We start from the raw sequence: 19,580 nt of genomic DNA, 5'->3' as shown, positions 1-19,580 counted from the left end.
GCTTCATACATTAGGAATTGTCTCTAACCCAGTGGAGCTCAGATCAGCTATAAGCATCTCCCTTGTCAAAGACATGCCCTTCACTGGTCAGGGAGGAGCCTTCTGCTTGGACCAGGAATCCTGCAGCTCAATCAGCAGGGTGGGAGCATATCCTGGGCCAACATGGGTGCTGTCACGGTGGCTGGATGCCAAAGAAGCAGCAGCCAAGCGGGCAGCCTGATATCATGACCTCTGTGGTGAGTAAAGGACAGCCAGCAGGATTGTGTGAGTGAACAATCTGACAGTAAATAAGGGGCCAACCACCAAAATTGAACCAAAATAAGAAATATGGTGGGAAATATTTAGATTATACTATTCTGAAGACAATGAGAATTTAAATAAAATTGAGATAGCCTAATCTCCTTATCTGTCCTCAACCAGTTAAATTCAAACACAATTCTACAAATGTCATTCATTTTTCTATAGTTTTTAATCTGAAAGTCTGTTGAATTCTTTATATGGGTCAAAATATAGCCTGTTTGCCACCCTGAACACTTACCTTGTTCTTCCCAGATGCTTCATTTCTCAGCACCTCCATCTTTTTAGCAATTATATAAAACTTCCTTCTTTTCAATTAAATATTTAATAAATTGATATAATTCTTATGTATGTCAGTTCATTTATTCCGAGCATGATGTATTTTTCGATGATTATTAATAATGATGTTCATAGATTTAAAACACATATTACAACTCTCTTGTTGGGAACTTTGCGTAGTATTTTTTCATTCTTTCCTATCATCTATCAACACTTTTATTGGTGAGTTTACTAACCTTGTCTTTTTTTTTTTAGAAAGTGAAATTAATTCAGTACTAAATTGATCCATCTTCATTTACTACACCTGAGTTTATCTCTAAAGAATAGTTTTATTCCTATGAGTTGTTCCCTCATTCCTTGTGAATATTTAAATAATTGCTAAATGTCTTACTCATGAAGCCAAATATAACTTAGAATAAAATATTTTACTCTTTTAGATTGTTCCAAGCCTCTACAGATTATATCACACTCGCCAGCTTACAGAATAACAATTACTGGAATATCCTTATATTCTAGTGAGTTACAGAACCTTGAAAATGTCCATTCTCTCTTTATAAATGAAGGTGATAAGAAATAGTAGAATAGTTGTCTAGTTAATGAGATGTGATGTTTATAATTTGGTTCTTTTTTTTTTTCGTTTATTTATTTTTGGTACAGAGAGACAGAGCATGAATGGGCGAGGGGCAGAGAGAGAGGGAGACACAGAATCCGAAGCAGGCTCCAGGCTCTGAGCCGTCAGCCCAGAGCCCGACGCAGGGCTCAAACTCACGGAGCGCGAGATCGTGACCTGGCTGAAGTCGGACGCTTAACCGACTGCGCCACCCAGGCGCCCCTATAATTTGTTTTTTTAAGAAGTTACATAAGTAAAACATAGAAAATAAGAGGGGTAAAACAGTTGTTTACTCACTCTACATATTAGTTCCTTACAGTATACCATATGGACAATTTTTTTTCAATATATGAAATTTACTGTCAAGTTGGTTTCCATACAACACCCAGCGCTCACCCCAAAAGATGCCCTCTTCAATACCCATCACCCACCCTCCCCGCCCTCCCACCCCCCATCAACCCTCAGTTCGAAGAGTCTCGTATGCTTTGGCTCTCTCCTACTCTAACGTCTTTTTTTTTTTTCCTTCCCCTCCCCCATGGGTTTCTGTTAAGTTTCTCAGGATCCACATAAGAGTGAAAACACCATATGGACAATTTAAATAAACTTCCTGAGACATAGATCCTCATTATAATACATAGCATTGTAAAACTTAGTTATACTTAATGAGGCTATCTACGTGCCCCAATCAAGAATATTCAACAATGAAAAAAAAAAAATACTCAACAATGTTCTTTTGTTGTCATAGTCTTCTCTTTCTCTATATTCCTATAAAACTATTCAAAAAGCAGGGGTATCAATTTTGATAAAGTACATTGAGTAAGATCCCTATCTTATCAAAAATATTTCTTAGAGTAGGGACTATATTTGGATAATTGGACAACACACCTGTTTAGAATTATTGGGGTTATTCTCTTTTAAAGCTAACATTTTTTTAAGCACTAATATAGAACGGGCATTGTTCTATTTACTTTACATGTATTAATTCATTTGATCCTCATTCACAATGAATTAGGTCTATTGGTACTCACATTTTACTAATAATTAAACTGAAGCATAAAAAGGTTAAATATGTTGCCCAAGTTCACATAACTTGTAAACTGGATATCAGAAAAACTAAATCTAAGGAAAGATCTAGATATCCATTGGTTTGGCCAACCTTCACTGATACCTCTTAAGAGAATAGAAAATGGACTCCAGGTCTCTAAACATCTAGTGAACATCTCTTTCCATAAATTCATGCTACTTTATATTTTCAGAAACAGTCACACAAAGTTCAAAGGAGAAAGTGGTAACTTCTGGCAGATGTGAGTGGGAAAATTAAAAACTGGCATGTGATCTGAGTCTTTGAGGATAGGCAAGTTTTCAAGTGGCAAAGATTGGAAGGTAGTCTAGAAATGGATCATCATGGGCAAAATGATGGAAATAAAAAACCTGAAGAGATGTGAAAGGCATCTGAGAGAATCTAGGCATAGAGGTAAAAATTTTAAAAAGTGGAGAGAGAAAAATTGGAATGAAGTTCCTTCGGTAAGTTTAAAGTTGATGAGGCTTAATGATATATTAAATTTTAGAACAAGAGAAATACAGAAAATGTTCTTTTTTTTCCATTTTGAGTAATGTAAGTGGCCATATGTATGAGTTCCAATTTACAATCACCAGCAGATATATACTATGAATTCATTTGAAAGTACACATAGGATAAGAGTATATAATGTCATCAGTCTTACCCAATATTCTCTCTGAGACAATAAGCTGAAGCACATGCAATAGCAGACTAGGTTAATGTCTGCCATGGTATCCATCTCAAAAGCCTGGCTCTATTCTCTTAGAATAGACTACAGTCACAAGGATGGACCTCTATTTGGAAACAAACCTGAACACTGTGAATATTTACATATGTTTATAACACTTCCTCCTTATATAAATGCTAAGTACTGAATTGTCATAAGTGAGAGAACCAATTGCATATTCTAAACTACAGGAATACCCTAAAGTTCAGGTATAGGCATACTTATGTGGTTGCAGCCATCAGACCTTCAAGTTTAGTGGGAGCAAAACGTGTCCACATAGACATTCCTTGCTCTCCAAATAGTTCCTATGCTAAGCTCCCTGCCTTCTAGTTTACCTGATATACTGGTATAATTGTTATAAAAAATTTGGGTAATAAACACAAGCATAAAAAGCAAATATAATCTAAAATTTTCCATAAGTACTAACTTCAGAACAACCACTGCATGCATTTTACTGAAAGTACATTCATCTTTTTCTATGCATATGCATGCATGTATATATTTGCAGCTGGGCTTCAAATCCTTGTCTCTAGTCAACTCTAATGTCCATCTTTTTGAATAGTATTAATGTGTTATTATATCCAGAAAAGCCAATGCTTAAACCATACCATTACTCAGCTGATTCATCACAGTAATAACGATGCCATTAATTTCTTGGGAACTTTTCCTTCTCATCTGCTTGTTTCCGATAATATAATATTCCTAAGAGCAAAGCCCACCCTTTGAAGAGGTTGCACCCAAAACAGCTGACTCTCTAAGAGACTTCTGGTCCTCAAAAATATCATCATTTCTAAAACTAAGCTGGAATTTAGTACAGATCTGACTATGGTTAATTATTTATAGCACTAAATTTAGATATAAAGATATAAAGCAGTTCTGAATCTCAACACAATAATTACAGGAGCATTTCCAAATTTCACTCACAGACTGGCACTGGTCTTCACACTGTTGAAAAGACTATTCATTCCCCATTGAATTGTCTTGGTACCTTTGTCAAAAATTGACCATTAATATCCTAGAATTACTGGACTCAATTCTTATTCTATTGATCTGTATAACAATCTTTATGTCAGTAAAACACTGTTTTCATTATTACAGCTTCATAGTAGATTTGGAAATCAGGAAAATGAGTCCTCCAAATTTGCTCTTCTTCTTCAGGATTGTTTTGGCGATTCTGGGTCCCTTGCACTTCCATGCGAATTTTAGGATCATCTTGTTAATTTCTTCAAAAACAGATTGTTGGGATTTTTATACAAATTCTGTTTAATCTGTATATTATTAGAGAGTATTACCATTTTAACAATATGAAATCTTCCAATTCATGAACATAGAATGTCACTCCATTTGTTTAGGTCTAATTTAATTTTTTTCAATGTCTTACGGTCTTTAGAATATAAGTTTTCTACCTTTTTTGTTAAATTATTCCTAAGTATTTTATTTTTTCTGATCTGTGGTAAATGCAATTTTTCTTAATTTCACTTTTGGATTGTTCATTGTTGGTGCACAGAAACACAACTGATTTTGTATATTGATCTTATATCTGGAAGCCTTGCTGAACTTATTTATTAGCTCTACTAGTTTTTTTTTTTCACTGATTCCTTAGGATTTTCTAAATATAATATCATGTCATTTGCACATAAAAATACTTTTACTTCCACTCTCACATAGATGGCTTTTATTTATTTTTCTTGCCCAATTGCCCTGGCTAGAACCTCTAGCACAATGTTGAATAGAAGTGAGGAGAACCAACATCCTTGTCTTGTTCTTGATCTTAGATACAAAAACATTCAGTTTTCACCACTAAGTATCATGTTAGTTTTTCACAGGTGGACTTTACAGACTGAGAAAGTTCCTTTCCAGTCCTAGTTTGTTGAGTATTTTTATCATGAAAGGGTGATGAGTTTTGTCAAATGCTTCTTCTAATTTATTAAGATGATCCCGTGGTTTTTGTCCTTTATTCCATTGATATGATGCAGTCCCTCAATTGATTTTCAGTAAACTCATCTTGCAGTCCTGGGGTAAATCTCACCTGATCATGGGTATTTTTATATGTTACTAGATTTGATTTGTTGATTTTATTGAGGATTTGTATCTACATTCATAAGAGATAATTTGTTTGAGTTTTCTTTTTTTCATGATGTCTTATCTGGTTTTAGGATCAGGGCAATACTGGCCTCATAGCATGAGTTGGGAAATGATCCTCTTGTTTTTTGGAATAGCTTGTGAAGAAATTATACTAATTCTTCCTTAAATATTTGGTCATATTTTGTTCTTCAAGTTTTTCTATTATTACAGTTTTAAACATGCAACTCTGATAGCATGCCCAATGGGAGGATATAAATGTCCACCCTTTCACTCTGTAAACCTGAAATTAATCTATGGCATTTATGATCCACAACCCTATTGTCAAAGTTTGAGTTAGTCACAGGAAAAAGAAGTTCCCGAATTCGTCCTTAAAAAGTTTTCCAAGTTAAAAAAAGAGAGAGAGAGAGAGAGTAGGGAAACATTTATCCCGGGTATGAACTGTTTCTCCTGTACCCCCAGTTCTCTTCCATTTAGCGACCCTCCCCAACGCAGGGCTCCGAGCCTCGCCTCGTGCGCAGGGATCTGGTAGGTGACACTGGCGATGACTGTGGCATCCTCCCGCTTCCGTCAGCATCTGGAGAGGGAGGGGGTTGGGCCAAGAGGGTCTCCAGGGGCGGGGCGGAGGAGGAGAGAATGCAAAACAGTGCCTCATCCCTGGAACCTACCGAGCAGCAACGCCCCTCGCTATAAATTCAGAGCTGCCGCGTCGCGGACGTTTCCAGCGCGCTCATCAGCCCAGGGCCCCAGGCAGTGGTGGCAGGCACAGCGAGCATCTGTTTCGGGCTGGGACGGCGACTGATGGGGAGCAGCCCGAGCGAACCCCGGGAGTGAGGGCGCACCGCCGGGACGCGGAAGACGCGGGCGGAAGCCCCGCACCAGCGCTGCCAACTCGCTGTCCGACGTGAGCTCAGGGCCCCGGGCGCGGGTAAGTCGACCAGGACTGCCCAGGCAGATTCGGGGGCCGCGGGGCGGGGCTGGTCAGTTTCCTGTCAAGGTGTCCTCACCGCGGGTGCTGTGCTGGTGGGCTCCCGGGGACGAAGGAGAGAGAGAGCTCAGTTCCGGTCGGCGCCCACCGGGAAAAGGCTGCCTTTCCCCAAATCAGGTGAGGGGCGCCTGGGTTGCAGGGAACAATTTGAGATTGCTCGCTGCGTGCCCCCAAAAGGTCACTCTGATTTGACCAGACTCTTTCGAGTACAAGCCAGAAATCTGCAAAAATGGGATCCAACCAAATAAACTTTCTTTCCAAGGCTTTTAGCTAACTCTTGTCCTTTAACCGTGTCCGGGGCAAGAAGCCGGTAAAACCCCGCGGGGCGTCCATTTAAAAGTTACGCTACTCCAAAGGTGAAGTTAAGAGTGTCCCCACCCTCCCCCTCTGCTTCCCAGGAAACGCCCAGCATGGCTCTTCTTCCCCTCACCCCTCCCCACAAACCCTGTGTGTCCTTGGTACTGTGCGCCGCCCCCACCAGGGACAAACTGTCCCACCTTCAGGTGTCCCCAGGTGCCCTCTGATTCATCAGATTGGTGAGGGGGAGAAGCTGGGGTGTCTCGACACCCCAATCTCCATAGCCCTGGTCAGTCCACGTTTGTAACTGAGGCGCGATTTTAAGAGAAGCTTCTGGTTGGCCCCTTCCCTCCACACCACCTATCTAGCACCCCATTCTCCAATTCTCTTAACTGTGCAGCCCAGTCTCTCTACAGTGCCAGCCTGCTACTTCTCCCCAAGACCTCAGCAAGTCTTTCCCAAAGTGTCTCCTGCCCCATCGTCTTTGGGCACCCAGTAGAAACCCCGTTATTGTATCCATCTAGGGCTTCTTTACCTAATCTTTGTTTTCTGGCGGTGTATCAGAATCCCACTACTGGAGCCCTCCAAGCCTCCTCTTCTCAGTAAAAGTTTGGGTGCTCATTTTCCCCTGGGATCAAATTTGGGAGTTGGCTATATTTATGTCTAGTGTCATTCAGAGAAGAGAAAGTAACAGTGAAGGATGCAAGAAATCTGGCACACACTGTTCTGTTTTATAACTTTGTTGAGCAACTTGTTTCTCCTATTAGGTACCTCATCCCCAACATGATTCTCTTGATAGACACCATCTGAGTGTCCTGGGTCCCCGGGTGTTTATTTCCTTTAGCATTAGCTATAACCCTTTTGTAAGTCTTCTCGAAGAAACTGCCTGCTCCCCCACCTCCTGTAGTGTTTCCCTAGCTCTAAAGGCCCCACCTAGGTCATCTGTCTCAGGCTGTGGTGGATTCTGCCACCCTCCTGACAGACAGTGCAGGGGCAGGGAAGCACAGGAAGCCGTCGAATGGAGAGACCCACTTAACTGGCTGCTTGCTTTCAGGAGAGTTATTTCACAACCCTGAACCTCAGGTCCCTGACCATAAGGTTCCCACCAGTGATAAAATTCCTTGATTCCTTTTGTTTCCTATTTATTTGCTTAAAAAATAGTAGTCTAAAATAATTACCCTTTTGCCCATGCTTAGGACCCTTAAAACTCTCTAAATAACTCTCCTGGTATATTACCTATTCTGGAAAACTATTAGGTTTCCAGCGCTGGCTCCGAAAGTCCATCCCTCCTGATAATGGCTGGCAGTTCCCATAACGTGGTGTAAAGCTCAGGGAGTGTACCCTAAGTTGCCAGGTCTCAGCATTTGCTAAAGTTTCACATTGATGAGTGTCGAGTCTGTCATCTACTCTGTCTCTCCCTTTTTTTCCTGACTTCATTGTTCTTTGTGGCCATCCCGAAGCCTCGATTCCTGGTTCGGCTCTTCTTTGATCTTAAACTGAGTCACTTGCTCCATCATCCAACTCAGAAGAAACCTAGTGTTCTTCTACTGGTTCCACTGATGCCAAAGAAAGAATTACCTTCCTTGAGATTTATAAAATGTCTTTCAGTCACTACATCGCTTTGCCAACGCTCCCCATCTCAAGAGTTCTGAGCTTAAATCTTTACTGTCATTCTCTAACCCTGGTTGTGTTAAAAAAAAAAAAAGCAAATTTATGGATTGTTCAGGTTTCTTGCCGTGTGTGTGTGTGTGTGTGTGTGTGTGTGTGTGTGTGTGTGTTCTAGTTTGAGGTAAGAAGTGTGTGGGTGTGGGGGTGTGTGTGTGCATTTTTTGGTCTGTTGCTGCTGCTTATTACTGTTGTTGGTACTATCACTAATTATTTGCCCAATTCGAGAGGGAAAATAAATGAAAGAAAATTTAATCTGCTACTTAACAAAAGCCCAGGTAAAATACTTAGCTGAGAGGCATTTAAAACTAAGAGTTTAATTATATGGTGAATATCTCCATGTCCTTTTCAAACAGATAACGGACTTGCTATGTTTTGTTTTCAAATTTGTTACAGGGACCTAGACCAGTCCCATAACACTTGCATGTTTTGGCTGCCTGATGCAGGCTCCCAGCCTCTGGCCCCACACTCATTAGTTTACCTAGTGCTTTGCCTTACTCAGTCATGACTGGGCTATGCCAGAGAGTCTCCCAAGTAAGCTGGCAAATTAAGAATTTTATTTAGCTGTTGGAAGTAAATCCAAGTGTTGTGAGGGTTAGAAAGCTGTCCTGAAGACACACGGTGGCAATAAACAAATATAGAGCCAGACCAGCAAACTATGACAAAGCAGTCAAGGCCAGGTTAGGAATGCTCTTCTCCCAGGTTATCTAGTAAACCGGGTAAATCACCTATTAAATTCATTACCACTGGAAAGTGCTATTATTTTTCTTCAAAATATGTCTAAGGGTTCCCTTACAAAACTGCCTAAAGTCATTGGATTACATGGTTTGTGTATCTTGTCATGTAGGTACTTATTAAAATAGTATGCCATAGTTCCCATAAGTAAAAGTAAGTTTTGTTCCATTTCTAGCCTAAATTTAGCTATTATTTTATATTTTATTCATTATATGAATTTTAGCTACCAAAATTCAACTTTTTGATAGCTTAATATAGAAAACCATCTTAAATCAAGTAGTCCGTTAGGGATTTAAGGTACTATTTAACTGAACTGGCAAATGACCACCATTATCCTCTTAAAGCTCTAAAACACATCCAAAATAAATGACAGCAAAAAAAGAAAAAAAAAGCTATAAATTTGCCAAATGTTTTATTAGTCAGTGATAATTTTAATGATATTTGACAAGTGGAAATAGAAAACAAAAGTTTATATCTAGAACAGTGATAGAAACGGAAATAAGTGAATCTTGATATTAGTAGTTGTATTAACATTAAAAGTTTTGTTGATTTTTGATTCCTTCTCTTCATAGCATATGGTCACAAGGGAAGAAGATTCCATTGAGTATTAAAAACAAAATCATCTTCCAAATATTTTACTAACATAGAATTCACTACATGCTGTAAATATTGTGTGACTGCTATATTTTACGTTATTCTTGTAACTCAGTTTAAAAGAGATTTTATTTGTCTGGTTCCTAAATAGGTGCATCATTCAAATGTCTTAAGTGGAAATAAATGTCTAGAATTTGCAAATGATTATTAGAGTTTCCTTCATAGATCTAAGAATATTTTAAATTGTGTTGCTAGTATCACATTTAATTATTTTTCTAACATTTAGTAGTTTAGAAAATGGATGAAGAAATGGGTATGCTTTGTTTTTCCTAATCACATTGAGCCTTCATATTCAAAGTCCTAGGACTAAATGTCCTTAAAATTTAAAATTATAGATTAATAATCCTTCAGTTGGGTGAAACTTTATGTGAATTCTTGTTCCTTTTATGCACATATAAGCTGTTTTATTCTTCACCAAATTATGTTAAAACTTATTTAGATCAGTGGATTTAATACTTTGGTTAACTTCAGAGTAAGAATGTTGGAGTCAAATACATGTTTGTGTACTATTAAAGAGAGTTTATGATTGCTAATTTGCTCTCTAAGATGTCTTTAGCTATTTACCAATTAATATTAATCAAAGCTCCTCTTATCCAACTTGGGAAATAAAGAATTATATGTAGAAGATACTTACAGAGGGAATACTATGGATCTGAGTGATGTTAGATCCTTACGAACACATGAAAGTATAAAAATGGTCTTTGCCCTAGAGAGATGTTGGTCAAACTGAGTATATATTTGGCTATGAGTCTCTCCAAACATCTTAGTGCCACTGGGGTGGAAAGCCATTTAAAAATAAGCCCCCTTCTGTCCTACCTTTCAGAGCAGGTAGAACGTATGCTGGGGTCACACTGTTTGATTTCAGCCACTTCCATAATATCTACAACTTTCCCTTCCTTATGGGAGTATACCTCCTTTGATACTATGAACCACATACAATTCATCTTTGTATTCTATTACTGAATGCTCCACACATCACTTTCTTGCCTGTTTGTTGTTTGTTTGTTTTCAGCTAAAGCTATGGAAAATATATTTTTCAGATCCCTATAGTTTAGAAGAGATATATTAGAGAGAAACCATTTGTCTAACCTCATTTGAGTAGAGTATCCTATTATACACAATAAAATGGCTTGAAATTGATGCTTTATTCTTAGTAACTGGGGAACTATTAATACTGTTTTTTTAGTCTAAAACAGTAATGGCAAGGGGGAAAGTAGAGAATATAGTAAGAAATGGAGAAACGAAATAGAAGTTGAAATAGCAAATCAGTGGTTCTTCAGGCACTAGGGAAAAGGCAAGGCAAGCATATTACAATCACTTGGGATTTTAAATCTGTACATATTGTCTACACTTCCCTTATTCCCATTTTCGCTACTGAGAACCACTGTATTATAAATTAGGAGCAACCATCCACAATTGTCTCAGGTATTAAGGCAAAGACCAGCCTCGTGGGCAACATGTGGGAGCTTGTCAGAAATGCAGACTTTCTGACTCCACCCAGACCCATTGAAATCTGCATTTTTAACAAAAACCCCAGGTGATTCAAATGCAAAATGAAGTTAGAGAAGTCCAAGTATGCATACAGCACCCAGGACTTGTTAGGAATAATTGCCTAAAGATTATATTGGCTTTTTAATAAATTAACATTTTTACATAAAGCTAACATTTATTGAGCACATATAATAATACGCCAGACACAATGTTCAGCCTTTAATATTGTTTTTATATAAGCCTCACAACATCCCTATGAAATAATCATTGCTTTATCTTCATTTTATAGGCTGGGATACTGAGTAATAACAAGATAAGAAACTCACCCAAATGTGGTAACTGGTAAAGATTGAAACACAGGAATTTTGATTCCTGTCCTCTTACCTGCCACGCCGCACTGTCTGCTCTACGCTACACTGCCTGCTTTTTAAGGCCAGCTAATTATTTGAGAATTTGTTTCACATTATCATTTGAAATCAAGTTCTGTTTCCCTCATAGAAAAAATAAGATCTATTCTATTTTAGTTGCAACATTTGCCTGTCATATTACCTTTAAGTGAAATAATGGAGAATTCTAAAAATTCTTTCTTTAGTTGGGAAATAAATACTAAATTTATGAAAGCTCATTATTTAAAACTTAAGATTTGATATCTCTGTTTTTCTCATAACTTACCTATAATTTACTCATTTTATCTTTGAGTATTCTGATGCTATAAAAAATGTTTTCTCTTGAACAAGGCATTCCCTACGTATACAAACTATTCAGCCTTCCAACTCAAATTATATATCACTCTTTCAGCTTTTAATATAAACACTTATCTACAAGCATGGTTCACAAAACTAGTTGAATATAGTTACTTACTAGTCAGTTTGCAAGCAAATGGTGACTTATGTTAAGGCAGTGACTCCCCAGATGATTCAGTCTCTGAACGATTTCTCCCAGTGCATGTAGATTTTCTGAGAGCTGTCAGTTGGATTTGGCCAAAAGCCTGTTGTTCTGACAGGGGCTCATTGATGTTGGTCAAAAGACTGAAGTGAGTCTGGGTTCCCTGTGATCACGTTTGAGAGGAGAGGTGTGTCAACAGGACTGAGCAGCTATAATTTTCTCAGTGATAAAGGGACATCCTTGGGAGATGGAACTTCACCAGCTGCTTAGATCGAGAACTTTAAGCAGCCCTAACAGTACAGTGTCTAATTTGTAACTTAAGGCTTAGGACACAACCAACCCAGGGCTGCCATAATGCCAAGCACCTGGGGCTTAGAGGGGCGGTAGTGCCCAGGAGACATCCTGCATGTAGCAGCAGAGTTTCTTAAAGCTAATAAGTGATAAATGATACAGCAGTGACTCTCTTATGACCTTTTACAGTCCTGCTGGTCTCAGTGAGCCCAAATATTTGTGACTGGGGCTGCATAGAATCTGCACCAGGTTTTTTCCTAAACAAATTGAATGAATGAATGAATGAATGAATGACCTCACAGCATTTCTTCTAGTAAACTTTATACATTTATACTTTTATTATTCCCTTCACTTTTTGACCCAAACTCTTCTCGATATCCAATTCAAATGTATTTTACATGCTTCTAAATCTGTGTAGTATGCTGCTAGAACAAGAATGTTCCATTAACCCAGCTTTAGTAATCTTTCCATTCAAATGATGTCACTTCACATAAAACATGTTGTACCATGATGGATCCCAGCCCTTAACCTTCACACAGTTAATTGCTGCCACTTTATCAGGAATGGAAAAGAATCTGATGTGATTCCTACGTAATGATTTCTTGAATGCGTTGTGGCATTTGGTCTACTGAGTTAACAGAATACATTTTTGAGAGGAACACAAATCTATTCTTTTACATTTCTGTTAGGTTAAGCCATATGATGTGACATTATATAGCCATTTTTACATATTTAATAATATTTAACGGCAAGGAAAGATAATCATTATAGAGCAACATATAAACATAAATCATGAGTGTGGTCCAGTGTGTGCGTGTGGGTGTTTAGATTACTGTCAAGTTGCCATTAAGGCCTTACTTGGGCCATTGGTATTCTAATGGAAACAGTTCTATTAGCACTGATTTGTGATTAAAATAACCGATATATTTTTTTAACTGTCTGCATCACTGTGAACCAGATAAGACTAGGAAAAATATATAACAAATCTTAGAAGCTTTTGAGGGTTATTAAGATCAAGGCTAAGATCAAAAGTGACTTTTTTCTTTCCTTTTTTTTTTTTATGTGCTTTCAAAAGTTCCTATAATGAAACTCTATTACTTTTATACTTCTTACTTTCTGTTTGTCTCGGAATTACTATTACTTTCAATCTAACCCACTCTAGATTTCAGATCTTTAGACAACTGCCATTAACTGTGTAGAGAATGATAATTAGTAAATCTGATACTTTCTCTAATTTTTTTTTTTCCTGAGGGACACTAGTGCCCTACAAGAGTTTAGAAAATTAATATCATGGTAGTATTTTTAAGACAGAAATAATCTTATGGGAAATTTCTTTTGCTATAACAACAAAACCACTGAAATATAGGGATAAAAAGAGATTCTCTAAGGCCAAAATCCTTCCATATAACAACATTATAGTAAAGTTGGTATACATTGTGGTTTAAAAGGTAACCGACACCACACCTATAGTCTTCTTGAATAACTTTTCAGCTTGAATAATATTCTTACTGAAAAGTGTCCCCCAAATCCATAATGACAAATATTGCTTAATTTGGCTACATAAGAAAATTAAAATATCATATGGTAAAAAAGACCCATAAACAAAGTCAAAAGAGAAACAGGAACTTGAGAAAGCTACTTGCCACACATCACATATAAAATGCCAGTTTCCTGAATAGCACGTGAGCTCTTTAACATGAGAAGCAATGAACAACCCAACTAAAAAATAAGCAAAACCCCAGGTGTGTGGGTGGCTCAGTCAGTTAAGCCTTGATTTCCACTCAGGAATGCTGACTGCACACACAGCCACTTGGATTTCTCTCTCTTTCTCTTTGTTCCTCCCCGCTCTCCCATCTCTCAAAATAAATAAACTTTAAAAAAAATAAATAAGCAAAGGCCATTAATGGGCAAACTAGTAGAAGAGTAACTACATACAATAAGGAAACAACAACAACAGAAAAAGCTCAACCTCGTTTATAACTACAGAAATGCAAATCAGGACAAATATGTACTTTTCATTTATAAGACTGACAAAAAAAATTTAAGATTTGATAAAAGCCAGATTTGGAGTATCAAAAATTGGTATGGCCTTTGTAGAGGACATTTTTAAGTATCTTTCAAAAACTTGGGAGTATGCAGTTTGCTTTAACAATCACATTTGAAACTTTTCTACTGATATACCACTTAAAAAATGCACACATATAAATAGAACCATTGACGCATGTTTTTAAGCAGCCAAAATGAGAAACTAAAAAAAGAAAACCTTAAGATCCATTAACAGGGGGCTGGTTAAATAAATTATCATGAATCAGTGCAATGAATACTGTATAGTCATCAAAATAAACGAGGTAGATTTATGCATATATTATAGATCTAGCCATGTTAAGTTAAAAAAAAAAAACACACAACAGAATAGTAGGAGGTGTAAAATGAAAAACCATGGATATACACATCTGTATGCATGTGTATACATTTTTAAAAGTCTTAAAAGGATACACGTGAAACTATTAGTAGTAAGTATCTCTAGGAAGTGGATCTAGAGAGACCATTCCAGAGAGCTAGGAGACATGTACTTTTATTTTACACTCCTTTGTAACTTGACATTTAAACCACATGTATTACTACAATGAAAAAATAAAAACAGAAATACAGAAAAAAGATCTCTTTTTAAGAAGATTTTTTAAATTATGGTAAAATAACACTCATATAGGTTTATATTAAAAAGGATCATTTATCAAAGTTTACCTGTAGCTTCACAACTAAAAATCTAATCTATTATGATACTTCTTATACTAGGAGCTATGTCTACAGAAGTGTCTTAGAATAAGATTGCACTATTTTACCCAACAACACTTTTTCTCCTTCTCCGGTGAGTATCTACAAGGGAATAAGGGAAGATGTCGACTACAACCAGGAAGAGGACGTAACCCCACGACAGACTGCCACTTAGTACGGCCTAACTCTACATAAGGAAAAATATATTCTTGATGTGGACCAGATGGTTTCATTCCCTTCAAAAACATTTTTAAGATGTAGTGTTAATACTTACTCTGTCAATTAAAAAATGAAAATCTGGCCATATTCAGTGAATCACACTAATCTTTTTGTCTTTCCAGATTTAATACATGATAAATTGGTCTAAAATGGCCGAGTTTTCATCTGAATAAGACACTGAAGCCATCCTAGAAGTTCTGCATCCAGGTAAATGTCTTACACTTATAGCACGGTACTGGGCAGTTGTTTTCTCTAATGTGTCAATAGTGGAGGCAGCACAACAAGTCACATATATCATTGTCTAGTGACAGAAACAGAGGATGCAGAAAAAAATGAAATTCCACTCTTATCTCATTCCTTATATGCAGCCTAAGAGCATATATTTATATGATTTTAAAGGTAAACCATGTTAGAATATTACCAAGATATTCATGTATTAATATAAACCATATGAGAGATCTGCAACCCCTCGGCAAGGATCTCCTTGTGGCCACGGATGGATTGCTCTGAACGGTACTCTTCACACTATGTAGGGCTTTAAGAGAAACGGGAGATTGTGTTCTCTCCTCAGCCACCCAATGGGGCTCTGTGAAGCACTCACTTCCAAAAGCCATGTCCAAAGACTGTATGTCCAAAGAACATAAACCTTAAAACTTGACCTGCTCACCTTCAGAAAATCCAGACGTCTCTCAGTCTTATTTTCATGAAAGTTCCCCTTACTCCAGTAAGATATAGGGAAAAGGGCAATGTGGAGTTGGAGACAAGGTACCCTTTAATCCCCACATAGCCTAGCCCTCTGGTAGGTATGAATCATGCCGCTGGGCATTACAGTCAGAACCTGAGAGGGCAGCATAAGTAATCAGGGACTGCTCTCTCCATCCATTTCCTGTCACATGGCCCTGCCTGATATTTTTCATAAAAAGACTCCTGGATTTTCCAGATCAAAAGACTTTTTTCTCCTGACAAAAACTCAGCTCAAGGAACAAACCCTCAACTTCCTAAATTAACAGGGAGGACATCCCCTAGTCCCTCCAGGGAGAATGAAAAGAGTAGCTTATCTCCTTCTGAATATCTTGGGATTATATTTTATCAAAGCAGAAGATAGATAGGATAAGTGGTGGGTGGGTAGACAAATGTTGATTTTATTCTTCTTTGTTTCATTGGCAAGGAGGAAACAGTTGCCAGAAGGCACTCCATGGTAGAGTTAGGAAACTATTGAGGACTGCTTTAATCTTGGCGACAACCAAAATGAACAAATCAGGAGACTATAGATGCTGGAGAGACAGGAACCCTCTTGCACTGTTGGTGGGAATGCAAATTGGTGCAGCCACTCTGGAAAACAGTGTGGAGGTTCCTCAGAAAATTAAAAATAGACCTACCCTATGACCCAGCAATAGCACTGCTAGGAATTGACCCAAGGGATACAGGAATACTGATGCATAGGGGCACTTGTACCCCAATGTTTATAGCAGCACTCTCAACAATAGCCAAATTATGGAAAGAGCCTAAATGTCCATCAACTGATGAATGGATAAAGAAATTGTGGTTTATATACACAATGGAGTACTACAGGGCAATGAGAAAGAACGAACTATGGCCCTTTGTAGCAACGTGGATGGAACTGGAGAGTGTGATGCTAAGTGAAATAAGCCATACAGAGAAAGACATATACCATATGTTTTCACTCTTATGTGGATCCTGAGAAACTTAACAGAAACCCATGGGGGAGGGGAAGGAAAAAAAAAAAAAGAGGTTAGAGTGGGAGAGAGCCAAAGCATAAGAGACTCTTAAAAACTGAGAACAAACTGAGGGTTGATGGGGGGTGGGAGGGAGGGGAGGGTACCTTTTGGGATGAGCACTGGGTGTTGTATGGAAACCATTTTGACAATAAATTTCATATATTGAAAAAAAAATCTTGGCGACGAAAATGGGTACATTCTACAGAGTTCTGACACTGGAAATCTTTAGGTTTTGGGGATTTTTCGTTTTGTTTTGTTTTGTTCTGTTTTTGTTTTTGAGGTATAGATAAGCTTAGAAAGCTGGGCTGTACATGTTTTCAGTAAAAATCCAGCTCTGGGAAAAGTACACTGAAATGTATGTCCTAATTAGAAAGTCACTAAGATAGGAAGCTTTATTTTACATCCTAAGAGTACTGAACAGAAGAAACTCTTTGTCCATAGTGTGCCATCAACCTTGTAACAGAAGAAGCAAGACAGTAATCCAGGGGAGTTCCTGATAGAAATTTCTATATAACAGCCTCCCTTCTCCTGTGTTTTGGAAGCCCCCGCTTTCTAACATTCACACATTTATAGCAAAATAAATATGATTTTTTTGCTTACAAACAACAAAACAGTGGGGGGAAAAACCCTCCATAAAATTAACTTTTTCAAACTTTTAGTTTCAGATGAATAAGCAAAACATGCTTAATTCTAAGTTATTTTTTGTTTGCTAAAGAACTGATGCTATACCAATTTGGCCACTAACTGCCAAAACTTTGCTTTGGGTTTCCTATAAAACAATCTCCAAGGCCCCATGCCATCCATGGGCACTATACTGAAATACAAAAGGTGTGTTCAGAAGGACCTTCTGAACATTGCAATGTCTCTTTTACCAACTTATGAGCAGAGAACTCTGATCTCTTATTGATTTAAACCAGTAATGTGTAAACAGCATTTCAGGGCTTGTTTTATAGGACCAAAAGAATTTAAGTTGAAATCTACTTAGGACAAATGGGGAAAACCAGGACATTTAAAAGAATCAATAAAGACCATATTCCGTAGCTTAAAATCTGTAGGCCTGCACTATCCAGTGTGGTATTCCTGTGTCATGTGTGGCTACTCAAGTGTAAGTGTAAATTAACTATAATACAATGAAACTAAAAATTCAGTTCCTCAGTTGTTCTAGGCATATTTCAAGAATTCCAGTAGATACATAGCCAGTGGCTACTCTAGTGGACAGCACAGATTTACAACATTTTTATCATCATAGAAAGTTCTATTGGATAGTATTCTATTGATAGTACTAACAACAGAGTGGACTCTTCCACTGCTACTTGGTAAGCAATTGTTATGCTCTTTTAAACTAATTTGGAAATTTTAAAGTATTTTTTAAATTCTAATTTTCTCAGTTGCAGGGTATCTGGTATATAGTTCTCGCAGTAACTTTCTCTTTTTCTTATTTATTTGCGTATTAAGATACATGGGATTAAGTATCTTATGTACTCTTCTAAAGTTAGAAGTTCTTGGTTTTCTTAAAAATCGTGAGAAGAGGTACATGTAATTATACTGAACTAATAATATACAGCTGTTGGGTTCTTTACCCGCATCATTGACAACTCCAAGTAAAACAAAACTAGAAAAGATGTAGGGTCATCTTAATGACCCATATTTTTTTTATTCTGTATATTCTGTGAGGTTTGTTTTTCCTGCAGCAATATAGATATGTCTCAATTGTACTGACCTAACTACAGCTGACTTCACATATTTTAAGAAATTGGAGAGACAAGAAAAATAAGTATTAGACCACTTATTTCTTTTCTTCTCTTTTTATAGAAATGTACAAGATATTAGAAGTCCCTATTTTTATTTCCAAATTATATGTACCACAGAGAAGAGTAATTTGTTTTCAGTTTTTAATTAATGTAACCATCCCATTATAGTATATTCTTAAAGTTCTTAGTCACCATTTTTCCACTAATATGATCCCATTATTAAAATGTCAGTCTCAATTACTTTCTAGAAACTTATACCTAGTAGTTCAATTACATTTGGTTCCTGGATTGTGTGTTACACAAGGCAAAAAATTAAAAACAACTTTGTCTTTGAGTCATTGAAGCATCAAGGATTTGAAACAGCTATATAACTAACTGTGAGAAAAGCATTTAAATATCCACACTATATTCCCTTTACACATTTAATATTATTTTTCAATAAAAGCATATATAATAGAAATTTGCACCCAGTTTGGAATTATCAAGTATGAATCCTAGAGTCTTAGCAATGAAAAAAGGCAAAGTAAAGGGTAGCCATTTGAGGGGTGGTTCTTTCAATAAACAAACAAAAAAAGGTTTCTTTATAGAGTAACAGGTTTACTCCAAATAACCTATTATTCACCATATATGTATAGAAACACTGTTCCTAGGCTTGAAAAAAAACAGAACTAGATACGCTTAGCACCTAACTGACTAGGTAGGAGACTCACATTTGGATTACTGTTACTATTTTTAATAATTAAAAGAGCTCAGGGATGCCTGGGTGGCTCAGTCAGTTAAGCGTCCATCTTCAGCTCAGGTCATGATCTCACAGCCCGTGAGTTCGAGCCCCACATTGGGCTTTGTCTGACAGCCCAGAGCCTGGAGCCTGCTTCTGATTCTGTGTCTCCCTCTCTCTCTGCCCCTCCCCCACTCACGCTCTGTCTCTCTCTCTCTCCTTGAAAAATAAATAAACATTAAAAAAGTTTTTTTTGTAGATAATAATAATTAAAAGAACTCAGAGAATTAGCATCTAAATGTAGAGGCTGTTTTGCT

General features: G+C 37.4%; 1 protein-coding gene and 1 long non-coding RNA gene across 2 annotated transcripts in view; one reads left to right on the top strand and one right to left on the bottom strand.

Annotated features, from left to right (window-relative positions):
• The window catches only part of LOC123380101, a 692,161-nt gene that overhangs the window by 480,123 nt on the left and 192,458 nt on the right, over positions 1-19,580 (bottom strand). The gene's annotated exons all lie outside the window — the stretch shown is intronic.
• Positions 5,729-19,580, top strand: part of AGTR1 (angiotensin II receptor type 1) — a 45,419-nt gene continuing 31,567 nt past the window's right edge. The window contains exons 1-2 of the mRNA XM_003992030.6: positions 5,729-5,983; positions 15,178-15,262. The gene's annotated coding sequence lies outside the window, so the exon portion shown is untranslated. The remainder of the gene's footprint in view (positions 5,984-15,177; positions 15,263-19,580) is intronic.

Source organism: Felis catus, chromosome C2 (assembly GCF_018350175.1).
Source record: "Felis catus isolate Fca126 chromosome C2, F.catus_Fca126_mat1.0, whole genome shotgun sequence".
NCBI classification, from domain to species: Eukaryota; Metazoa; Chordata; class Mammalia; order Carnivora; family Felidae; genus Felis; species Felis catus.
This window is presented reverse-complemented; position numbering and strand designations above follow the sequence as displayed.